Source organism: Periplaneta americana, chromosome 13 (assembly GCF_040183065.1).
Source record: "Periplaneta americana isolate PAMFEO1 chromosome 13, P.americana_PAMFEO1_priV1, whole genome shotgun sequence".
NCBI lineage: Eukaryota > Metazoa > Arthropoda > Insecta > Blattodea > Blattidae > Periplaneta > Periplaneta americana.
The window spans coordinates 72,887,685-72,900,244 of NC_091129.1; positions in this window are offsets into that span (position 1 = coordinate 72,887,685).

The following is a 12,560-nucleotide window of genomic DNA, read 5'->3' on the forward strand; positions in this document are numbered from 1 at the left end:
CCCTTAATATTTTTCTTTCCCCTCACCACAAACTGAGACTTTTCACAGAGGTAGAATATAATAAAGAATTATTTGGCTTTTAGAATTTAAATTAAGCCTCCAGCGAGGAAAGCCTTGATGACTAATGGTGTGCATTGTATTTTACATTTAATATGTACATACATATGTTCATTTCCAGTGATTAGTTTGTAAATATTGGATGACTGAATGTTTTATGTAAATATTGTATAAAGCTAATGTGAAATTATAAATGTATGTGCATATAATGGAAATGCAATAGAAATTGTGCAATACACTGCTCCGTCGATTTAGTAGAATGCATTTGAGTCTAAAAAAAAGTAGAAAACAGTACAACGTGGTCTGTTGTAATGAGAATCCAAGTTCCCGCATATCGATAAGGCATCGTGTCACAAACACTTTCAAGTCTGAGTATTTCTGACAAAGTAAATATTATTCAAAGCTTTGAAAACGACACAAATGTTAAGGATATTGCTAGAGAGAGTAAGGTAACATTTATATATTTTCATTTATTTTTTGTTTATTTATTTAACTCTTTACTTATTTATTACTTCATTTATTTGTTCATTCGTTCATTCATTTATTCACTTCTTCATTCATGCATTATTTCGTTTTTTCCTTTATAACTTCACTCATTCATTCCTTCCTTTCTTTTCTTATTTATTTTTTATTTACTTATTTATTTATTACAATATATTCATTCATTCATTCATTCATTCATTCATTCATTCATTCATTCATTCATTCATTCATTCATTCATTCATTCATTCATTCATTCATTCATTCATTTTGTATCAGACTCGATTTTTATAATGAATTAACAACTCTTAAATACCCATTCCCATATGATCGATTTTTTACTGTCCATAATATTTCTTGACTTTCTTGTTCTACCTCAGTGGTATTCAATCTTTTTTGCTAGCGTACCCCCAAAATATATTTGTACCCTGAAACTTCATTGCATTTATATAAGAATTAAGAAAAGACTTGATGTAATAAAAATAAATAATAATAATAATACTACTACTACTACTACTAATAATAATAATAATAATAATAATAATTATTATTATTATTATTGTTATTATTATTATAATTATTATTATTATTATACAGTAGTTATTGATGGAATAATAATAGTAATGACTTACGTAAAATGTTAGTCAAGCCAGAAGAAATAAGAGTTTTTGCAAAAGAAACTATAATATAATGCGGTAATTATTTATCAACAAGTAGGCTTATAAAAAAAAGTGAGCATTATGTAATCAGTGGGATGCGTACCCCTTCAGACAGCCATACATTGAATACCACTGGTCTACTAAAAGATGATGCTTATCGATTGCAGGGGACTTGCTTCGCGTGTTTCATTTAAGTAAGTGAACATTTACTTTCTACTAAATCGACGGAGCAGTATATTGTTATTTCTTTAACTATACAGTTTGATCTGTAATTGTATGGTGATCAAATAATTTATATAAATCTTCAGCGCTAATGCATTACTTCAAATAAGCTTGTATATATTGTGTATTCAACAGAAATTTTACTCACGAGTGACTGGCGTAGATCGGGCGCTAGCACGTTTGCCTGCTGTTTTGGCAGCTGCTATCGGGCTTTGGTTCGATTTCCGCTTGGGCTGATTTCCTGGTTGGGTTTCTTCCGAGATTTTCTTTAACTATAAGATGAATGCCAGAAAATTTCATGTTGAATTATCAGACTCATCTTCTCAAATAACCTCTCGATATCGCCAATTACATCGATGCTAAATAACCGATTATTTTAGACAATGTCATTAAAAAACGGACTAAAAATTATGTTAATTACAACACAAAGATTACTGATGCAGTGAGCTTGAATTAATACCCAAACCATTGGCATCATCATGAATCATAATGCTTGGAATTGTAGGCGTGTTCTATTTTCAAAAATGCTTAGGTTAATTTCAAATTTCGTTTTGCTCTTGGTTAGTGGGTGTGTACTTGAAATGAAATTAACGCTACTCCAACGCAAGAGACGTGTCGTTTTATATTTGTTACATCTACAACGCTTCCCATAGTAATTTAATTAATTGTAAGTGCACACCTACAACTTACAAACGACCTTTACGCCGTCCTATACATGCAGTTACTCACATGTGATGGAAGAGAGGAACGGTCGTGGGAATTCAACTGATGAGGCCAGATTACACTATCAGAAAATTAAGAGCTTGTTGCGTTGGCAAAGTCACTTCCGTCACAATCCATATTGTTATATAATATTACAAAATTATTTATTCTGTTGCTGATTGTGTTCTCCGACAATGCATCGAAACTTAGTGAAATTAATGTACACTTTAACTTAATCACGGCACTTTAATAATTTGTTACTGTATAGTTTGAGAAAATGGCTTCGTATAATTCGAGACTTTATGAAGTGAAACCCGTTCGAGCGAATTTACAAACTTATTTATTAAGGCAAATAATTAAATAATTGATAGGTTTCTCCTCAAGGACAGGTCTTTCACTTCAAACCCAGCATAATAATAATAATAATAATAATAATAATAATAATAATATAATAATAATACATACATACATACATACTTACTTACAAATGGCTTTTAAGGAACCGGCCATGCATCGGTCCCTATTCTGTGCAAGATTAAATTAATCCAGTCTCTATCATCATATCCTACCTCCCTCAAATCCATTTTAATATTATTCTCCCATCTAATAATAATAATAATAATAATAATAATAATAATAATAATAATAATAATAATATAATAATAATAATTTAATAATAATATTAATAGGGCTAGGATTTTGATGACCTATAAATAATCAAATAATGTCCTAAAAACAATCCATTTATGACCTAAAAATCTTTCAAAAATGCCTTTAAAATGCCTTAAATTTGATCTTGCATAATTGGCATAGTAGGAATCAATATTAATATTTTGACTAGTAATTAAATTAAATTCTAGTACCAACATTCAAGTTTATTTAATTGTACATAATTTTTCTAAATAGTACACTTTAATTAATTATTTAACTGACGTAGTTTTATGTAGTTCACCTCAAGGCCACTCATCCGGAACTAGCAGGTTTAGAGGAGTCTATGTTGAAGAGGTGGTTGGACTGATCCATTACATGGGGTATACTACGTTAAAATGACACTATTTGTGTAGAAAAACGATTAAAATAATATACAAAATGCTGAGTGTTAATGGACAAACTATGTATAAATATCAAAGGAAATAAATAATATTTTACATTAATAATGGGAATTTATGACTAAAATTAAATGAAAATACCCCAAAAATGACCAAATAAAACAAAAAATGCTCTAATGAGTTGTAAGAGTAAAATATTGCAAAAAATAATGCCCTAACAAATATGTTTTAAAACACTCAGTTTATCACATTACATATAAATACTTAAGCGGCAATGTTTCTGACTTACTAGAAGAAAGATGCAATTTCATCAAAATCCTAGCCCTAAATATCAATATTTCATCTGGCAGAGTTAAGACCGTAAGACCTTCTCTTCCACTCAACCAGCAAATAGGATATATATATATATATATATATGAATGAACGTACAAGTTACAAAGATCATACCAAATTGAGTTCGATTAAAGTTATGCGTAAGCAACAGTTACTCATTAATTAAACAGTAACACACTAAAAACAGCTTTCTCCAGCTCTTCTTATTTTCCGTCTTCCTCTTAGCTTCCGCATACGATCCACATATCTTAATATTCTCTATCATCTGTCGTCTTCTTTTGCTCCGAACTCTTTCCCGTTCACCATTACTTCCAGTGCATCCTTGAGTAAGCAGTTTTCTTCTCAGCTAGTGACCCAGTTTTCCTGGTCAGTTTCAGCGTTATTCATTCTTTATCAACTCTTTCTGGCACAGCTTCATTTCTTATTCTGTCTGACGATGTCACACGCTCTATTCTTCTCCATATCAACATTTCCAATGCTTCCAGTCCTTTCTCTTCACTTTGTCTTACTGTCTTAAGGTATACATACAATTTGTGATAAATACAGAAGAATCAACGTTTAAGGATACATGAATGCAACAGGTTTCCTTGCAAGAAGGCTCCAAGGCATTCATCAATGATTCCCATAGTGTGAGGAGATGTCGGAAACAGTTACATGGATACATGACCGCAGTAGGTTTCCTTGGAAGAAGTCCCCATATGATTTTTTTTTTTTTGCAGACATCGCATTGTGTGGGGAGAATCAGCGAAAAAAGACCTTGGCTGTATCCTCAAAAATTTACAAGTCACGTAGAAACACCTAGTCAGTCTGAAATATTCAAAATTATAATATTACGTCTTATCGTGACTTTTCCGAACAAACTTCGCATTATACAGCACACGGGGTGTATCCATTCATTTTGTTTTCAATGTCATATTTTTCATACTTAAAATTATAGAACCTAGATACAATAATTGAGAGTAGAGAACTGCTGTCTTACTTTTCAGTTCAGATTACTTTTATCAAAGGAGATTATTTTTTAAATTTTAAAACAGGCTTGCAAATGTAGTTATACGTATGGATGATAATGTTACAAAATGGACAATATTGATGGTATGTAGGGTGCAAGTGATGTAACGTTTCAGATTGAAGGAGTCAATAGATTACATTAAAATACACTATCTTACGTTCTATAATTAAAGGCATGGTTAATTAGAAATTCTATGTAGTTTGGCAACAACGCATCTTCGGCTCACGTAGAGTACACGCAAGAACTCAGGTCTGAATGACAGCGTACGTTCCTTAGTCACTGCAGTAGGGTTGTCAGACTTCCTAATGGCGGGAAATAAATAATTTGAAAGAAAAAGTCAATATTATTTAAAAGCTTCAAAGGAATAAATCATTCCTCGTCAGTTTCTCTAATGATGACAGTGAAAATCAGAATTCTACGGAAGTATTTAGCGAGTAAGCAAGTGTCAACATTTACGGGAATTTTTTGTTTTTGAGGAAAGTATCCATTTGGAACTCTATTGTTGTTTATTGTTAGTAAAATAATATATACAAAAATACAGTCTTAATTCTTCCCTGAAGGAGTAAAAACTCGTGCTCAAGTAGTTATCTAAACACATAGGCCTACTTAACACAAATAAATATAATTATTAGACGCAAAGTAGATCAGGGAAAAAATTATAGGAATAAATTAACTTTAAAAAATACAATTTCAATTTGAATAATTTAATGAATACAAATTTAATGCATATGCATGCGCGTGGCACTCTTCCTAAGTTCACATTGAATATTTTAAAAGCACTCGGTCTCCGATTTTTTGAAATTCAAAAAATTTTATTGGATATTCTTAAGGATTCAATCCAAATATTGCATTACCATTTATATTTTGGCCATTGACGATTCTTTTGGGTTTGCATTTCTCTGGATGTTTTACTAAACAATTCCCGTATTTAATCTTTTTGTCTTTTTAAATTATTTCTGTAATGCTTTTATTCTGGATCTTTATGGTCACTCTCATTGAGGGCAGATTATTTTGTTAAAAATAGTTGTTACATATTAAACCAATATATATTCTTTAAAAATTAAATTCCTAACGCTATTTTTTAACTTTCTCATACTAACCTTTCCAAATTTGGCTATTTTTCAATTATTTTATTACATAACCTTGGACCGAAGTAGGTAAGACCTGTGCTTGTGAAACACTTTCGTTCCTCTAGTCGTATAAAGTCGGATCGTTGAGTTCCATATTTATGATGATACAATTTGAATTTATTGCGATTTTTATGTATGAAGTTTATTTAGTAAGACAATATAATAAATTAGTTTAATTTTCAGAACATTAAAATCAGTGAACGAAAGCTCGGATGAGTAATAAATTTGGGACTAATATGGTATTAGTCCAACCCTGTGGAGTAACGGATAACATGTCTAACCGTGAAACGAGCGGGACCGGGTTCAAATCCTGGTTGGAGTTTTTCCGGGAATTTTCCTCGACCAATTGAAGCTGAATTGCTGGGTAACTTTCTGCGTTGGACCTCGGACCCATTTCACCATCATTAATTCTAACATCATCATCATCCATACCATAGTCCGGGTTAAGTTCACGGTGCGGTTTGCTGTACTAGTACAAGAACGCTGCAGTTCAGCTACTCAATCATTCACAGAATAGGAGTGGTAAGCAAAATAAGTCTAAAATATGTTCGCGGTTTAAAATTCGATTAGTTTACGTAAGATTCTTTGTGTAATGACGACTTTATGGTATGTTTCTCTTACTATCTAAATTACGCTAAAACTCTCATTTAACATATTTATAATAAATTATTTTATTATAGCCTACCGTTCGCATATCAGTTTATACAACTGCCTGTTGATCTTTTTATTCCTTTCTTCTATAGTCGCGACGCTGTTATTCCCGGCGTGACTCCTCCTCTTTGCTTACGTCTTAGGAAGTGAAGGCTCTATAAAGTCTAGGTAGGTAGTATCGTTCGCCATTTTTGTTCTTTCGTTGCCGAGCTACCAGACGAGGAATCTATTTGCCACACCAATAAACATTATCATATCGTAGCTCCTATGATAATAAATCAAACGCACTGTAACTGAGCAAATAATTGAGCGGCAAATAACGTCCTCATGTGCTTTCTGAGAACGCCAACGAAAGAGCCAAAATGGCGGGTGATTATATTAAGTATTTATCGAGCCTTAGGAAATGCATGACGTCGTCATCAGCGAATCACAAGACGCACACGTTTAAATGTAGCCGACCTGCAACGTGATTGGCTGCCGGAAATATGAGCGACGGGACTATAACTTACAGGGCGAGTTTTGTTCTTATTCAAGTAAATGGAATCATTTTATTCTGGGGGCAAGCCCATGATATTACAACAGTTCTTACTCCGAAAGACAAAACGTACCATCTGTAGGAGTGACAAAGGACCACGAAGGAAAGTGTGTCCAAAACCAGGGGGAAAAAAAATAAATATATTAATATTGGTCTTGCTCAGAGATTGCACAAAAATGATGAACCAGTCAAATTCTATTTGAACGACGTCTCTCCTAAAATACTTAAATACAAAAAAACCGTAGTAGTAGACAAATAATTTGAAATATCTAATCTAGTTTCAGCGTCAATAAGTATATGGTTGTAGTTTGGAGCTTATTAAAAGCATATCTCTTTCAGAAGACGATTTGAAGCAATTAGAGGACACAGACAGAATATTTCGATAACGCAAAAGAAGGGACCTTGTAAGAATGAGTTATGACATTTTTTACAAATATTAAATTAATATAGTTATTTAAGCAAAGCTTCGAGTTACATATCAAAATTGTTCATTTTTGGCACAATATGAATACTACTGTCGGCGAAAGTATTGACTAATAAAGCTACATATCTATACACAAGACACATATGTAAGAAAGTTCATTGAACACGTTTTTAAACAATTTCATCAACGTTTATATTGAAGAATTTCACGTAGAGGTTGCACCATTCCTTTATGAATATCATTGTACACATGCCATACCGTCTGAAGGGAGATAGTTCCCCTTGTTCTGAAGGCTCTAATTGGCAAACATTTTTCCACGTTTCTGGGAATTCCTGTTTAATGTAATGAAAATTATATCAACAACCTCGCTTTCAAACAGCGTGGGTGTATTAGTTTTAATATTTGCTCTGTACCTAATTAAGTTAATTAATAATGAAATTCATCTCCTATTTTACAGTAGGTACAAATACCATTTCTCAATATGAGACACAATGTTCGGTTAAAATTATCAACTGGAATAATGAAAATTGTCCAAATGTTTCCATACGATGCCAGTAGCTAATTAACGCCATGGTGCTGCAGTAATTCAAGAGACTTAGCCCTAGTTTGTTTATTTTACCTCAAGTTAAACGTACATGTGATACAAGTCTCAAATAGAATCAACATGATGCTTCCACCTAGGGCTTTACGAATTGTATCGTACGATTAATGCGATGCAAGACTTTAATATTAAGATAACTTTGCTGCACACTCGTCCGCCGAGTTAGCTCTGTGGTAGCATGTCTGCCTCCAGACTAGCCGGCTCGGATTCAATTCCCGGCGGGGTCAGAAATTTTCATGTAAAATTTCTACCTCGGAAATAGGAGAGATGACGGTGCGCTACTTCTAATTACTAGATTGTGCACCAATATCCCAAATCTCTCCACAGTGCATATGAAGAGAAGGCATATGTCACTGTTGATAGTGATTCGTCCGTCGGACTGGGACTTTAACCCTGGCGGCTCCCTTGGTGCTATTCGACAGGAGTAGGCTACGTAACAGCACCGAGTTTCCCCTTCTCCCTTCCTCATCTTCATCATCATCACTCATTCCGGACACTACACTTTCACAAACACTTACACATACACTCATCCTAGTAGCCTATACGACAAAACTCTCCACAGATACACATCATGTACAGTGTGACCCGCCGAAGTGGTGTACAACTAGAAAATGGGTCACAGTCCTGCCATCTATCCGCAATATGCGGAACTTGAATCACGTGAAGTGCAGTGGGTAGGCATTTGATACATACATACATACATACACACACATACATACATACATACATACATACATACATACATACATACATACATACATACATACTTTGCTGCACATCAAAACGATACGATATTTCGGCAAGAGACACTATTTCGAATCCGCTGCAATCATGAGCTTTTCAGTGAAGATGATGTTTTTGAATTATTCTACGATATTAAGCGAAGAGATCAGCAGAGTATGTATTTTAATACACATACCTTACAATAGATGTTGTCATCTCACTGGTGTGCACCTGTTTAGTCACTTCAACACAGTTTCAACGAGCATAAGTGATACCTGTCACCTAATGTAACTGTAGCATATCGCTTACGAAAGGTATGCATCGCATCGTCCTGGTATGTAGCCCGCCTATTGTGTTTTTTACAGAAGGAATAAAACTGTCAGTATCACAATATATGGAATATATGTTATACTTCTTATCATATATATCTTCTTCTTTCTCGGCGCTACAGCTCAATGTGAACCTTGGCCTCTGCCACGATTTTCCGCCAGTTGTCTCGATCCTGCGAAATTGGTTTCCAATTCCTACATCTCATCTTAGGTATGTCTTCCTCAACTACATCCAACCATCTTATTCTTGGTCCTCCTTTTGTTTCTTTGTATTGCATTTGCTTGTCCATTGTTCTTGCCATTTTCATTTCCGTTAGACAGTCCGGCTTCTATTCGTGTTGGTTTCCTAACTATAGGCTTTTTACTGTGATGGGTAGTCGGCCCATCACCAAACTCCCTGCCCGGAGGACCGGGTAATTTTTGTTCAGGGTTATCTTCCCCTAGCCTTTGGAGAACCAACTACATATGTTACAAGGCAGCAACAGTTGGTTTTGCTCCACCCCGGGGTATTTTATTTCCACGGTACCCGCCATAGCCAATGAGCATTCCCCAATCCGCCACCTGGGGAGGCGTCTGATGGGAGACAGCAACTCTACACAGGCTTATCATATGGGTGGGTGGGAAGTAACTCCCTATTGTAATATGGTTATAAATCTGTTAATATTTATTCTATTTGACTGGAACAAATTTTGCTTTGTAGTTTAACATGGTAGGAGTCTATGGATTAACTTAAAACTCCACATATGCTCCAGCATTTTCCACTAATGTTCGTAACCGGCGAGGGATACTTTCAATTGACTTGTGCAGGAATTCCTGTGGTATGTTATTGAGGACTTGGCGTAGACGATCTTCCAGTTCATCCAAAATTCGTGGTTTGGTGCGATAAACTTCTTCCTTCGCCCAACCCCACAAAAAGAAGTCGCACGGGGTGAGGTCGGGACTCCGTGTTGGCCACTCATGCGGACCACGGCGACCCAACCAACGTCCTGGGAAATGTCGGTCTAACCAGTCACGGACGTTGAGTGCAAAACGTGGTGGGGCTCCATCTTGCATCCAAATTAGGTCATTGATATTATCCCAGGTGGAAACAATTGGCCAGACTTCATTTTCCAACATGGTTAGGTACCATTCAGAATTCATGATGTCTCGAAGAATGAACGGACCCACAAGTTTGTTGGATGTAATGCCACACCAAACTGTGACCTTAGGGCGGCTTTGAGACTTTTCAACTGTTGCCTCTGGATTATGCTGTGCCCAGTAGTGACAATTGTGACGGTTCACAAACCCTCCAATATGAAAAATTGCTTCGTCGCTCCAAATGATATTCTCGAACAACTGGGGCCAGTCTCCATACCAACCTAGCATAAGTTCACCATATTCCATTCGATGGTCACAATCTTCCGGCGATAGCTGTTGACAGTAATGTGGCTTCCACGGCCGGAAATTTAATTCTTTTTCCAGTACAGTTCTGATTGTGTGTCGGGAGAGACCACTTTCACGACTGGCTTGTCGTGTTGATTTTTGCGGACTTCTGGTGAACATTTCCTCAACCCTTCGCACATTTTCGTCTGACCTGAATGTTGAGGGACGGCCACTTCTACGAATATCCGCCACAGATCCTGTGGTCATCAGTTTAGCATGACAGTTCTTGATTGTCTTTGGATCCAGTGTAGCGCGAGGCCCATACTCTGCCCGCCACCATCTCTGCACCTGCACAACAGAACGCCAGACTTCATAGCGGGCGGCAACCTGAGCTCTCTCCTGCACTGTGATGCGGTCAGCCATTACAGATCACGTTCTACCACTGTAAAGAAAGCATGTATTAAGTTTCATAAAAAATATTAATATATACAGAAGTTATAAGCACATTGCAATAAGGAGTTACTTCCCACCCACTCTGTATATACTGGTTAGTTTTTTTCTTAAAATAAGCGAAGTTTGGTACATATTTCATCAAAGTAAGAATTATTTTCCATATAGGCCTAATTCATGTTTAGGCGTGCGAAATAGGACTTTAAAAAGCCTACTGGGTGAAGATGTTGTAAAAAGTTCCATGTCGAATAGGGCAGTTCCGTCGAGAAATGATCATTTTTTCCTGGGTGCTATTTTTCAGTTCTGGGATATTTTTCCACAATTTATTTTTTAGAATTTCCCATAAATAAGTTACAACGGATTAGGATTGAGAGAGCCACATATTCCTACTGTAAATTCTATCATCCAGTATTCTATGAAGTTGATCCATAGAATAGTCGACTATATGCACTATCGCAGAATAGTGTTGGAAAAAGACAAAACATGTTCGATCTTCAACGGGATTCTGTGACAACACTTACAGCCAATTTTTCTAAGACGAGCTTTATAGAGTAGTCGAGGATAAAATTATCAGTATGAATACGTAGCCCCCTTAATTCTTTGAAATAGCCATTGTAACTTTTATCTCTGTGGAATTATGGAAGACAAAGTGTGCAAAAATAATTTACATACTCTGGAAAAACTAATATAGACTAATCATGCAAAATCATCTTTTACATTTCCCAACTGGGGCTGCACTGAGTGTTGCGTCACTTTATAAATAAATGCTCCAGAAATCTGGAGCACGAAGGTACAAAGTTACAGCGTCACATTTCTTAATTTGGGTAAGAAAATGATGTTTTAACTTATTATATTATTTTGGCAAAATTTTTAGATTAGTAGTCAAGGATGTGTCGTATTGCTGCGCGACTTATCACCGATAGCAAGCTCTCTGTGTAACTAGAGTCTGCGAGCGGCTAGGCCAAGAGTAGACTTGCTGCGTTATAGGAGATCTATGATCTCTTGTACGGTATGTTATGCGAGGTTTTGGAGTAACTTTTACGTTAAAATTCATAGTATAAGCCGGTATTCCTTGTGTAATTTTAAGCTTGATTAATACCGGAGTGAACTAAATAATAATAATAATAATAATAATAATAATAATAATAATAATAATAATAATAATATAATAGGATAATAACAACAATTTGTTATATTTAATGCATTTATTAATTTTGTTATTCCGTAAAGTTATCTAGAGATAACATTCCACGTACACACTGCTTTCAACCATAAAAATAATAATTTTATCTCTGTCATTGGCCTGAATATGAGTAATACACTATTGATTAGATTACAGTATTATTATCGGAAAAGCACTGCTCTCGAAATGTAGGTATATATGTAATTAATTAATCTACTGGTTTGTACTGTGAATATATATTATCTATATTGATTACACAGTCTTTAACACTATATCGCTTCGGAATATAAAATATGCTAGTTAATTAACACGTGAAAGCATATAGGCCTATATACATTATATTCCGAAACATATTGTCCACTCTGGCATGTGCAGCACTTCTGTGCACTACGTCTTTCGCTCTATATACCCGAGCATGGAAAGGTAAAATGTATGCACTATAGATGAAGTTCATTGCAGCAATTATAGGACTTCATGTTGAGTATTGCATTACAGTCCATCAAAATTCTGTATTCGATACTCTTATCAAGTTTCGATTTTGAATTTTACTTTGTCGTTAAGGAAAACAATATTTTTCTTTTGTAGTTAAATTAGCGAAATCTTTGAGTGTCTTCAATTATGTCTCACCGAACTGCACCGTATGGTATTTTGTCACGACTT